Genomic DNA, 13,041 nt, shown 5'->3' with positions numbered 1-13,041 from the left:
CATCATAGAGTCCGAGATAAATGAGATACAATTACCCACTGCTCTAGCATTTATCCTAGTGCGAGTAGTGCTGGCTTATCTATGTTACTAGTGTTCTGTTTACTGTCGTTATGTACGAACAGTGTTAGCTCATTTAGTTTTTAAGTCATGTAATAATTTCTATCATTATGTACGAACAGAATTATATAATGAAAAGTTATGTTATGTGTTAAGTAACTTGCTCATGATTAGTTCATGTGAATATGATTACTTCATATATCCATATGATTAGTGATTCATTCATTAGATGAGATGTGTGTAATATAATTGATCAATGATTGATTAGATTAGACCATACAAATGATGAGTGGAAACAATGTTATCACTTGATTTTGTAAACTAATTCTAATTTACACTGAGTCAATAATTAATTGCACATGTATGAATTATACTGAAATAATAAATAATGTGTTTATTTATGTAGATCGTGACAACTAAAAACATCATAGCTGAACTCAATAAGGGAGATAAATTATATGGGGATAATTACAAAATCTGACATCTCAAGATACAATACGTTCTTAAGGAACAAGAAGTTCTAGAGGCTATAAATCAATTCATGGAAGAACTAGCTGATGGTTCTACAACACAACACAGACGTGACCATGATGTCTATAAGGCATGGAAAAGGAAGAACTTCATTTCTACGGGAATATTGATTAGTTTAATGGTGGATGACCTGTATTTGAGTATGCGCCATTACCATCGGCTCATGTTGTCTGGGTAGCCCTTAGAGAAAAGTACAGTGGAGTTAGTCTCAGTAAGCTCCGTCAGCTAACAATTAAGTTTGATAGCTATAAAAAATGCTTGAATGTTACCATGGCCCAACATCTCAGGGAGATAGGTAACAGGATTTGAGAGCTTAAGACTGCTGGTCATGCGTTGACTGATGAATAACAGGTTCAAACAGTTATCCGTTCCCTTCCTGATTCTTGGGAAATGATGAAACAAAATCTGACCCATATTGTGAGTATCAAGACTTTCACCGATGTCTCACGCCATGTTGAACTTGAGGCGGAGAGGATTGAATCCGCAAGGATTTCTGGTCAAGCTTTTGTAGCTGAAGGTTCTGGTTCCAAGAATAAGAAAAGATGGCCTAAGAAAGGAAAGGGAACAGGAAAGGAGGTTAGTGTTGTTGCTATTAAAAACCAAATCAAGAAGAAAGGAAAGTGATATGGACAAAAACCTAGGAGTAAGTTGACCTGCTTCAATTGTGGCAAGAAGGGTCATTTTGCTTGGGATTGTACTGAGCCTAAAAAGGTAGATCCATCTCTATCTTCTTTCCATGAGCATCATGTTGCAAGTACAGTGTTGTTAGCTTATTCGTATCCTTTGTGAATTATAGATTCAGGAGCAACGAACCACGTAGCATGTGATCGAGCTACATATGTGGAGTACCGTCGGGTACCAACTAGTAACAAATGGATATATGTAGGAAATACTGCAAGAATTGAAGTCAAAGGAATTGACACTTGCAAGCTCAACCTACGTGGTGGGCACACCTTGTTTCTATATGATGTCCTATATGCTCCTGAGATTCGAGGGAATCTGGTTTCCATCATTTGTCTTCTTGATTTAGGTTATTGTGTAAATTTTTATAGCCGTTTTGTGGAACTTCGAATTAACTCTGTGTTAATTGTGCATGGTTATGTAACAAATGGTTTTATGGTTCTTGATGTAGAACCAAATAATAATGATGATTGTTTTTCAAACATTACTCTTACTAGTAATGCTGATGTTAATGATGAAATTTGGCCTGCTAGATTAGGACATATTGGACAAGAATGAATAAATAGATTAGCTAAGGAGGGTCTTTTAGTCACTCATGCTAAGATTAACTTGTCTATATGTGAGCATTGTTTTGTTGGAAAGGGAACTCGGAAACCATTTGGCAAGGTTATTAAGGCTGAATCACCATTGCAATTAATTCATTCGGATATTTGTGGTCCAATGAATATGAAGGATAGAAATTAGAGTTCTTATTTCATTACATTTTTTGATGACTTCACACGTTTTGGTCATGTGTATTTGATTTCTCACAAATATGAAGCATTAGATTTCTTTATTCGTTACTTGAACGAAGTTGAGAATCAATTGGAGCGTAAGGTTAAAACCTTGTGCACTGACCGTGGAGGTGAATATTTGTTTGATCAGTTCAAGACAATATATAATGAGAAAGAGATTATTAGACAACTAACTATCCCTGGAACTCCACAGTAAAATGGGATTGCTGAAAAAAGAAATAGGACTCTTCTTGAAATGGTTAGGTCTATGATAGCGCAAACTAATTTGTCAATCTCCTATTGGAGAGATGCATTATTAATTGCTACCTATATACTTAATAAAGTGACTTCAAAGTCAGTTCCATCTACCCCACAAGAACGTTGGTCAGGCAGAAAGCCAGATTTGAGTAATTTGAGACCTTGGGGATCAGCTACCTATGTTCATGATAAGACTCACGAATATAGAAAATTAGAACCCATAGGTAAGAAGTGTATCTTTATAAGGTATTCTGAGACTTCTAAGGGTTATGTTTTTATTGGTGAGCGACAAGATGGAACCATCTCTGAAATAGAGTCTGTTAGGACCTTCGGATAGCGGCTAGAGAGGGGGGTGTGAATAGCCGACCCCAAATTCGCGTTTCTTTCTACAAATCAAGTTAGCGCAGCGGAAAAATAACAACAGAAACGTAAATGGAGAAATCAAACCTCAAGCACAGCGATGTAACGAGGTTCGGAGATGAAACTCCTACTCCTCGGCGTGTCCGTAAGGTGGACGAAGCCTATCAATCCGTCGGTGGATGAAACCCCGGATAACCGGCTAATATGAACTCCTTCTGGGTCGAGAAACCTCACCACAAAGTCTTTGCAACAGCAAAACAGAGGAGTACAACAATAGAGGAAACAAACAAAAACAATAGAAATTGTAAACACACTTGCTTGCCTTCTCGTCGGAGTCCGTTGATGAAGCAGCAGCTTCACAGCTCCAGCAGCTAGAAAACCCAGCAAACCGAGAGCTCAGCAAAGCTCAAGTCGCAGTTAGGAGGAAGAAGAGTTGTTACTGTAGAGGCCCTCGACCTTGATATATAACCTGCGAAGAAGAAGACAGATAAACTAGCCGTTGTGTCGCAACGGCTAGGGCCTGGACCGATCAGGCACACTCCTGATCGGTCCAGGAGTGTTCTGATCGGTCTTGGGACCGATCAGCCAACTCTCTGTGAGAGTTGGCCTCGTCTCTGATCGGTCCGTGGACCGATCAGGACTCAGGTGGATCGGTCCCGCGTCCATCTTCTTCTCCCGATCTTCTTCGCTCGACGGTCACCGGACCGATCAAGTAATTCCTGAAACACTGTTTGGTTCTTGATCGGTCACCGCACCGATCACCAACCAACCGATATGGATCGGTCACCCGATCCAGTTTAAACTCCACCCTAAACCCTACCTAGTCCGGAGAACGAGCTACCGAGCCCTCTCGGACCTCGTCCGGTCAGAACGAGCTACCGAGCCCTCTTTGACCTAGTCCGGAGAACGCAGTGCCGAGCCCTCTCGACTTGCTCCGTCCAGAGCGAGCTCCGAGCCCTCTCGACCTAGTCAGAACGCAGTGCCGAGCCCTCTCCGACTCCATGCCAAGCTTCCATACTTGGACTTCTCCTGCCAAGCTCCTGCTTGGACTTTTCCGTGCCAAGTCTCCATACTTGGACTTTTCCCGTGCCAAGCTCCCTGCTTGGACTTTTCCATGCCAAGTCTCCATACTTGGACTTTTCCCGTGCCAAGCTCCCTGCTTGGACTTTTCCGTGCCAAGTCTCCATACTTGGACTTTTCCCGTGCCAAGTCTCCATACTTGGACTTTTCACCAGATGTCTGGTCAACCTTGACCTATCTGGATTTCCCTTGCCTGGCTTCACTCGGGCTTCACTCCTGGACTTTCCTTGCCGGCTTCACTCACCAGGACTTTCACCTGGCTTCACTCACCAGGATTTTCCGAATCAGGTCGACTCACCTCGGGTCAACCAGGTCAACCTTGACCAAAGATTACACCCACAATCTCCCAAGTTTATATTCTGTCAAACATCAGAATACAAGTTTTCTACTCTCATCAAACATCATAATAGAGCTTTTCTATTCTCGTCAAACATCAAAATACAACTCGAGTCAGGTCAACTCGAGTCAGGTCAACCAGGTCAACCTTGACCTAAGGTTGCACCAACAATCTCCCCCTTTTTGATGTTTGACAAAACCATAAACAAGTTAGGTTAGCCTGATAACCTAACTTAGGTTTCCCAATATTCTTCCTTGAACATTCTCCCCAAACTCTAATGTTCTTCCTTGAACATTCTTTGGATATTCTCCCATTCTCCCCCTTTTTGACACACATCAAAAAGAGTGAATCAAGGTCAAGAGTTTATTCCTAATGAAAGTCCCATACCTTTCATTGAAACCCTTAATTTCCACCTTGATACTAAAGTCAACAATCAACTTAGTGATAATCCCATATCACTCAAGTCTTTAGAGTAAAAACTCCCCCTTGACTAATAGGTAATCTCCCCCTAAAGGTCAACTCCCCCTTGACCATTGCACCAACAATGTCTTGGAGAGTTTCAAACCTTTAGAAATCCAAAACACAAACTCTCAGCTGAAATTTCAGACAAAACAGTCGAAAATCAGCAAGTTGGCACGCGCTGATCGGTCACCAGACCGATCAGAAACTCCCTGGATTGGTCCAGTGACCAATCCAGCATCCCCTGGACCGATCAGGCAACCTCCTGATCGGTCACACATCTGATTTCTGATTTTCTTCCTCCCGAAATTCAGAAACCCCTACAAAATTACAGAAAATTCCAAAAATTATAAAATTTTGAGGATACATTCCTCATACTATCATGGAAAAATAGTTTTCTATGAAAATAACTTCCATTTTCAAATCTTGATACAAAATTCGAAAAGTTTTGAAATAGCTCAAAGTTTCAAAAACTTTGTATCAACTTGCTCAATGATGAATGCTATCACTAGAAAAGCTTCATCAAGGTTTTTCAAATCAATTTTGAAATGATTTTAAACCATTTAATTTAGGACCACAATCTTAGGGCTAAGTGTACATGACTTGTACACAAGCTTTCCCTATGATCCTCCATTTTGAATTAGGCTTATCTAGGTACAAGAACTATGCACCTTGATCCTAACTCATGATCCTAATATCTCACACACATCTAAGGTGTATCAAACACATCCAAGTCAATTTTGATGTGAGATATGGTTTAGGTCATCTTAATCTAAGTTCTCATGCATTTTCTAAACAACAATTTGATCTCCATATCAAATTGAGTTTTTATCCTTAAATCAATTTAATTGATCATTAATGCAAGAGATGATGACATGGCATACAATAATATCATAAGTGAAAACATGTGCCAATGTCATGATGTCATGTCATAAAGTATGAAACTTAAATAAAGCATGACATATAGCTAACCTAAGTATTATCATGACATTTCAAATGATAATAAATTAAATATGATGTCATGACATGTCATATGACAAACAATACATGGCAAATAATATATAAAGGTATAGAAAATACCTAATTCTAGCCTTAGTTGCCATTTTTGATAATTTTGATCATTTTGCCATAAATTCCATATTCCTAAGTGTAATAGACCTAAAATCATATACTAAAGATTTTTAGATCACTATGTGCCAATTAGATTGACCCTAGAGAATTCCTCAAATATGATTGACACATCCTAATTACCTTAGGAATAACTTTTAATTTCATTTTCAAGGCTTGATTACACCTTGAAAATTCCTAAAGTGCCACCTTTTGTCATGAATAGATTAACTACCTATTCAATTAAGGTTGGCACACTCTAATCCATCTAGCGTGATGGAATCATGCTCTTAGGAACCCAATACCTATTTGAGCTCATTGGGTTCACTAAATATTCACTAGGGATGGCTTCCCTAGCAATCCTCCTAATGACCCTCTTAGGCTTTAAAGCCTTGGCCATTTGGGACTCATCAAGATCAACTCTAGGGGTGACTCCCCTTGTGACCTTGGTGATGGTCTTCCTAACCCTAGGTCTTGTTCCATAATCGAATGGAACATTATGATAAGTGGGCTTGACCACTTGAGACTTAGGTTTGTGACTCAAACCTCTCATGTCCTTGGGCTTTTGCTTTTGACCCTTAGACCCTAGAGTTGACTTCTCCAAATTCTTAAGGTTCTTTTCTAAGGTGTCAAGTCTTGACCTCAAGACTTGATTTTCCTTTTCTAATACCTCATTTTCTAATACCTCAAGTTTTAATTTGTCATTTTTCTTTGAGGTATACCAAGGCATATGTCTAGTTGTTTTGAGATTCCTACCTAGGTTTTCCTTAACCTTAGATAAGTTAATTCTAGGGTTGGTTTTCCTAGTATTGTCCTTATCTAGGCTAACATGTTTGGCACCTAAGCACGTGTATCGGTTACTATCGTTATCATGCTTATTATTATTGACAATAGCAATAAGGCTACTAGCATGCATCCTACTAGAATTGCAAGAATGTACCTTAGAGGATACCTTAGGGTTTGCCTTAGCTCCCCCTATAGATGTGCTTGGTCTCTTGTCCTTGTGAGGTTGCCTCCCCCTCGGACATTGACTTCTATAATGTCCCCTTCACTTGCATTGGAAGCACACCACGTGCTCCTTGCCCTTGCGTTTCGGGACTCCGGCTTCCTTGACCTTTGGTGCCGGTGGAGTCTTCCTAATCCTCTTTGGACATTTACTCTTGTAATGCCCATATTCCCTACACTCAAAGCACATTATATGTAATTTACTTGAAATTAAATCGCTTGAGTTACCTAGGGTTGAGAATGGATGTAATCTCTCTTCTTCATCCCTTCCGGAGGTAGAAGCTTCTTCTTGCACCAATCTTGAAGAAGAACTCTCCTCCTCTTCTTCCATAGATGTTGAGTAGCCCTCAACTTCTAATTCCTTACCTCCATGATGTGAGCTACTTTGCTCACTTGACTTCTCTTCATGACTTGAATTGGAGCTCTCCTCATGGAACTTAGCCAAGTTGTTCCACAACTCCTTGGCATTGTTGTATCTACCTATCTTACACAAGATATCACTAGGTAATGAAAATTCAAGGATTTTCGTTAACTCGTCGTTGATTGTGGATTGGTGGATTTGTTCTTTCGTCCACTTCTTTTCCTTGAGAAGTTCTCCCTTTCTATCCACCGGAGGAATAAAACCTACTTGTACACAATTCCAATTTGCTAGGTTAGTCATAAGAAAATACTTCATTCTTACCTTCCAATACGCGAAGTCACAGCACTCGTAGAAGGGTGGAATCGTGATGTCTTCTCCGAGTCGATCCATTCTCTAGCTTGTGCTCCCCCGGGTGTTAATCCGACGAAGAGCAACCTCGCTCTGATACCACTTGTTAGGACCTTCGGATAGCGGCTAGAGAGGGGGGTGTGAATAGCCGACTCCAAATTCGCGTTTCTTTCTACAAATCAAGTTAGCGCAGCGGAAAAATAACAACAGAAACGTAAATGGAGAAATCAAACCTCAAGCACAGCGATGTAACGAGGTTCGGAGATGAAACTCCTACTCCTCGGCGTGTCCGTAAGGTGGACGAAGCCTATCAATCCGTCGGTGGATGAAACCCCGGATAACCTGCTAATATGAACTCCTTCTGGGTGGAGAAACCTCACCATAAAGTCTTTGCAACAGCAAAACAGAGGAGTACAACAATAGAGGAAACAAACAAGAACAATAGAAATTGTAAACACACTTGCTTGCCTTCTCGTCGGAGTCCGTTGATGAAGCAGCAGCTTCACGGCTCCAGCAGCTAGAAAACCAGCACGAAGCTCACGCGAAGCTTCAGCAAACCGAGAGCTCAGCAAAGCTCAAGTCGCAGTTAGGAGGAAGAAGAGTTGTTACTGTAGAGGCCCTCGACCTTGATATATAACCTGCGAAGAAGAAGACAGATAAACTAGCCGTTGTGTCGCGGCTAGGGCTCGAACGATCAGGCACACTCGATCGGTCCAGAGTTCTGATCGGTCTTGGGACCGATCGTTTGGCCGACGGTCCCCGATCGACGTGCAACTCTGTGAGAGTTGGCCTCTCGATCGGCGTGGACCGATCGGAGACTCAGTGGATCGGTCCACGGTGATCCCCCTCTTCTTCTCCCGATTTCCTTCGATCGGTGCCCGAGCTCGGTCGTAATTCAGAACACATCACTGGATTGAGTCGGCCGCAGACCGATCGATCAACCAACAGACATCGGATCGGTCACCAGATCGATCCAGTTTAGAGCTCGACCTAAACCCTACCTAGTCCGGAGAACGAGCTACCGAGCCCTCTCCGACTCGCCCGATCCGAGAGAACGAGCTCAGAGCCCTCTCGACCTAGTCGAGAACGAGAGTGGAGCCCTCTCCGACTTCGTCTGGTCCAGAGAACGAGCTCCCGAGCCCTCTCTGACCTAGTCCGGAGAACGAGCTGTCGAGCCCTATCCGACTTCCCATGCCAAGCTTCCATACTTGGACTTCTCCCGTGCCAAGCTCCCTGCTTGGACTTTTCCGTGCCAAGTCTCCATACTTGGACTTTTCCCGTGCCAAGCTCCCTGCTTGGACTTTTCCATGCCAAGTCTCCATACTTGGACTTTTCCCGTGCCAAGCTCCCTGCTTGGACTTTTCCGTGCCAAGTCTCCATACTTGGACTTTTCCCGTGCCAAGTCTCCATACTTGGACTTTTCACCAGATGTCTGGTCAACCTTGACCTATCTGGATTTCCCTTGCCTGGCTTCACTCACCAGGACTTTCCAACTGCCTGGCTTCACTCCCAGGACTTTCCCTTGCCTGGCTTCACTCACCAGGACTTTCACCTGGCTTCACTCTCCAGGATTTTTTGAATAAGGTCGACTCACCTCGGGTCAACCAGGTCAACCTTGACCAAAGATTACACCCACAATCTCCCAAGTTTGTATTCTGTCAAACATCAGAATACAACTTTTCTACTCTCGTCAAACATCAGAATAGAGCTTTTCTATTCTCGTCAAACATCAAAATACAACTCGAGTCAGGTCAACTCAAGTCAGGTCAACCAGATCAACCTTGACCTAAGGTTGCACCAACAGTGTTAAGAGATGCTACTTTTCATGAAACTGAGTTTCCAACATGAGGTGAAGTTGATAAGACAATTCCTTTATATGAGATAGAGGAGGAGGATAATGTTCCTTTATCAACAAATCAAGAGATGTTTGAATCTAGTCATCCCAGTGGGAGTAATTTACCATTGAATGAGTCAGTTTCTTAACAGTCTAACCTACGAAGAAATAATCGTTAGATTATTCCTCAGAGAAGGTTTGATATTGAGAATGAGGCATTGATGATTCTCCCAGTTGATAATGAGGAACCTCGAACAGTTGAGGAAGCTTTGAGAAGCTCAGTAAGAGAAAAATGAAAAAATGCAATGGATGAGGAAATGTAGTTAATGAGAAAGAATCATGTTTGGGATTTAGTCGATCTTCCTCCGGGCCGAAGGGCTATTGGGAATAAGTGGATTCTCAAAATAAAGAGGAAAGAAGATGGATCAATTAATCGATACAAAGCTCGATTAGTTGCAAAAGGATATACCCAAATGCATTGACTTTGAAGAGACATTCTCCCCAGTTGTGAAGTTTGTGTCAATACGTGTCATCCTAGCTATAGTAGCACAATTTGACATGGAATTACATTAGATGGATGTAAAAACGGCTTTCCTTAATGGTAATCTTGACGAAAAAATCTATATGGTACAACCAGAAGGTTATGTTGCTGAAGGCCAAGAGAATAGAGTATGTAGACTTAGGAAGTCTATATATGGGCTAAAGCAAGCATCAAGACAATGGAACATGAGATTTAATGAAGTTAATGAGGATCATTGTGTTTACCTTAGAAAGGAAAAAAGGAAAGTTTATCATTTTATTATTATATGTTGATGATATGCTAATAGCTGAAAGTGACATAAAGTTTGTGATAGAAGTCAAATGTTGGCTTTCATCGCAATTTGACATAATAGATATAAGAGAAACAGAGTACATCTTAGGAGTGAAGATCATTAGAGATCGATCAAAAAGGGTTTTGGGTTTGTCTCAAGAAGTTTATATCACTAAGATGCTACAACACTTCAATATGTCAGATTTCAAAATCGAACATACGCCTATAGCGAGAGATACTATTTTGAGCAAAAGTATGTATCCTAAGACTCCTGAGAAAATAGTCAAAATGAAGAAAAAACCATATGCCAGTGCTATTGGTAGTTTAATGAACACTATGTTGTGTACTCGTCCTGATATAAGCTATGCTATTGGCTTAGTTAGTCGTTTCCAGTCAAACCCAAGATCGAGACATTGTAAAGTGGTGAAGAAGATATTCAGATATCTTAAAGGAATAACAGATTATTACCTCTATTTCCAAGAATCAGATATGAGTCTAAGTGGCTACACAGATGCAGATTGGGCAGGGGACCTTGATGATAGAAAATCCACATCTGGCTATGTCTTCTTGCTGAATAGTGGCGCCATCTCATGGAACAGCAAGAAGCAGAGTTGTGTAGCCTTGTCGACAATGAAAGTTGAGTATGTGACTTGTGCAACGACTGTGCAAGAGGTTGTCTGGCTAAGAAGGTTCCTGAAGCATCTGAAGATTGCTGAGGATAGTGAGAGTCCTATTATAGTAACTGTGACAGTCAAGCTATAATAGTTTTTTCCAAGGATCCCAAATATCACAGCAAAGACAAGCATATAGAAATTAAGTATAATTTTGTAAGGGATATTGTTGACAAGGAAAAGATAATTCTTGAGTACATCCCTACATGAAATATGCTTGCTGATCCTTTTACTAAGCCATTGAGTAAAGAGTCATTTCATGGACATGTGAAGTCTTTGGGACTTCAAAAAATGTAACTTATTGTAAAGACATTTTGATAAATGAAAAATGTCATGATCTATTCAGTGTATATGTCTTTGTTACATTCGAATAAAAAGTCTCGATAAACATTTTGGTAGATTGAGATTAGTCCACTCACATGGACAATTATCTCTATTTGTTAAGTATGAATAGAAGTAAGACCATTGCTTATGGGATAGCTTATGTAGCTATGAATAGAGACATACTCGTAAGTTAAGGTTGCCTTGATAATTGTGTCAAGATAAGATCATTTATGTAATGATCAGAGTAAATGCACCCACCATTTACTGAATCTGCTTAAGGTCAGATTGGAATTCATGTGTTAAATTCAGGATTAGACATTAGGTATGTCTAGATCGAAATCTATACGATGTTAAATTTTCGAAAAAATATGCGCTTTTTTTAGTAAAAAGAATAACATCATAGTATGTGATTCATACCACATGTGCTATGGCGACAAGAAGGATAGTAGGAGAATGGATCCCTACTTATCTACTATGTGAGACCCTTGAGATTATAAGTTAATCTCAATCTTATCGCAAGTGACTATTTAGCTGTCTACTTGAAGTTCTGATTAGTGTCTGCTACTTTAGCATGTTTCCTATTGACTATGGATGATTCGCTCTATGGAGCATAACTATGAAAGGGACTGATTAGAATGAATAGATTCTAGCTAAAAAGGAAGATTAAGATTGATTTACAGCTGTGGCATTTATTCACTGGTACCAGTTACATTTTTAGTTCAGTACATAAAATATAATTGTGAATAATTTGTTTAATTGGAGATATTGAACATGCTCTTGACATATAGTCAATATGAGGGATTAGAGATTTTCATAATGATGTAAGTAATTTAATCTGGGGTAAAGGCAAGTCATTGATGTCTTTGATTCGTTCTAAAGAGCAACTATGTAAGGTGTAACAATCTTCTTGTCAATAAATGCTCAGTATGCTTGCTATCGCACGAACCATTTTCCCTAATGTATGGAATGGATGTTCTTATATGGTCTTTGTGACTAATTAGTGCTCTGGTCTTCGTGGCTTGATCATCATAAAGCCTATGTGACTTATTTAGTCTTCGTGACTAATTAATTTTGCTCTGGTCTTCGTGACCTGATCGTCAAATAGTCTATATGACTTAATCGGTCTTTGTGACCAATTAATATTTGGCTTTGGCATTATGACAAGATCACCTCATAGTCTATGTGACTGACATGGTCTATATGACCATATAACCTCATGGATTGCCTTGGACAAGTGGGAGATGTTGGGTGTTGCAGGAGACGAAGGGGCACTGTTTCCCCTTCATTTGTATCATTGTTGCAAACATCTCTCTTTGCGGCAAACGCCAAGGAGACGAAGGGGTACCCATTCCTCTTCGTCTTCCTCAATCTTCTTATAAATGGTGTGTCTAAGCCATGAGAAGAGTGGAAGAGGAAGAGCATAAGGTGAAGGTAGAGGCGACGGTGATCAGAGGTGCATCGAGCAAAGAAGAACATCCAAGAGGTTGGGGATTTGGCTCGTGAACTTCGAAGTACTTTCCGGTTACCTGTGATCGTGCTTCCTACAACAGCGATGCCTGACAACTTGATTCTGGTTATTATACTTACTTGTATTGGTGCCAAATAACTAAGTAGAATAGCGTCCTTGAGTAGAAGGTTCTTATCTATATCAATCGAATGGTTGAATCGATAGTGAGATGATATAGAGAACACTATTTTTAATCATTCCTAGTCAAGTATTAACATTTAGGGACAATGTTAATGCGATGAGACTAGCATGTAGGTCAACTCAATGACTTGATCTCACAAGTCATGGATATAGAGATATCAAGTTGACACATGGGTATGCATTGGAGAATGTATACTGAATGACCCGCCATGAGAAAATATCATGGATCATTATATGAGTGTCATATAGTTTCTCATGTGGCTATTAGTATGACTAATAGTCCTTGGACCTGAAGTCACCATGGTTCCCTACATAAAGAGTTGCATACTTTGGCTTCGTCAAACATCACCTGTAACTGGGTGGACTATAAAGGCGATTACTGGGTATGTAACAAAT

This window comes from Zingiber officinale, chromosome 5A (genome assembly GCF_018446385.1).
Source record: "Zingiber officinale cultivar Zhangliang chromosome 5A, Zo_v1.1, whole genome shotgun sequence".
NCBI classification, from domain to species: Eukaryota; Viridiplantae; Streptophyta; class Magnoliopsida; order Zingiberales; family Zingiberaceae; genus Zingiber; species Zingiber officinale.
Note: the sequence above shows the minus strand (reverse complement) of the source record.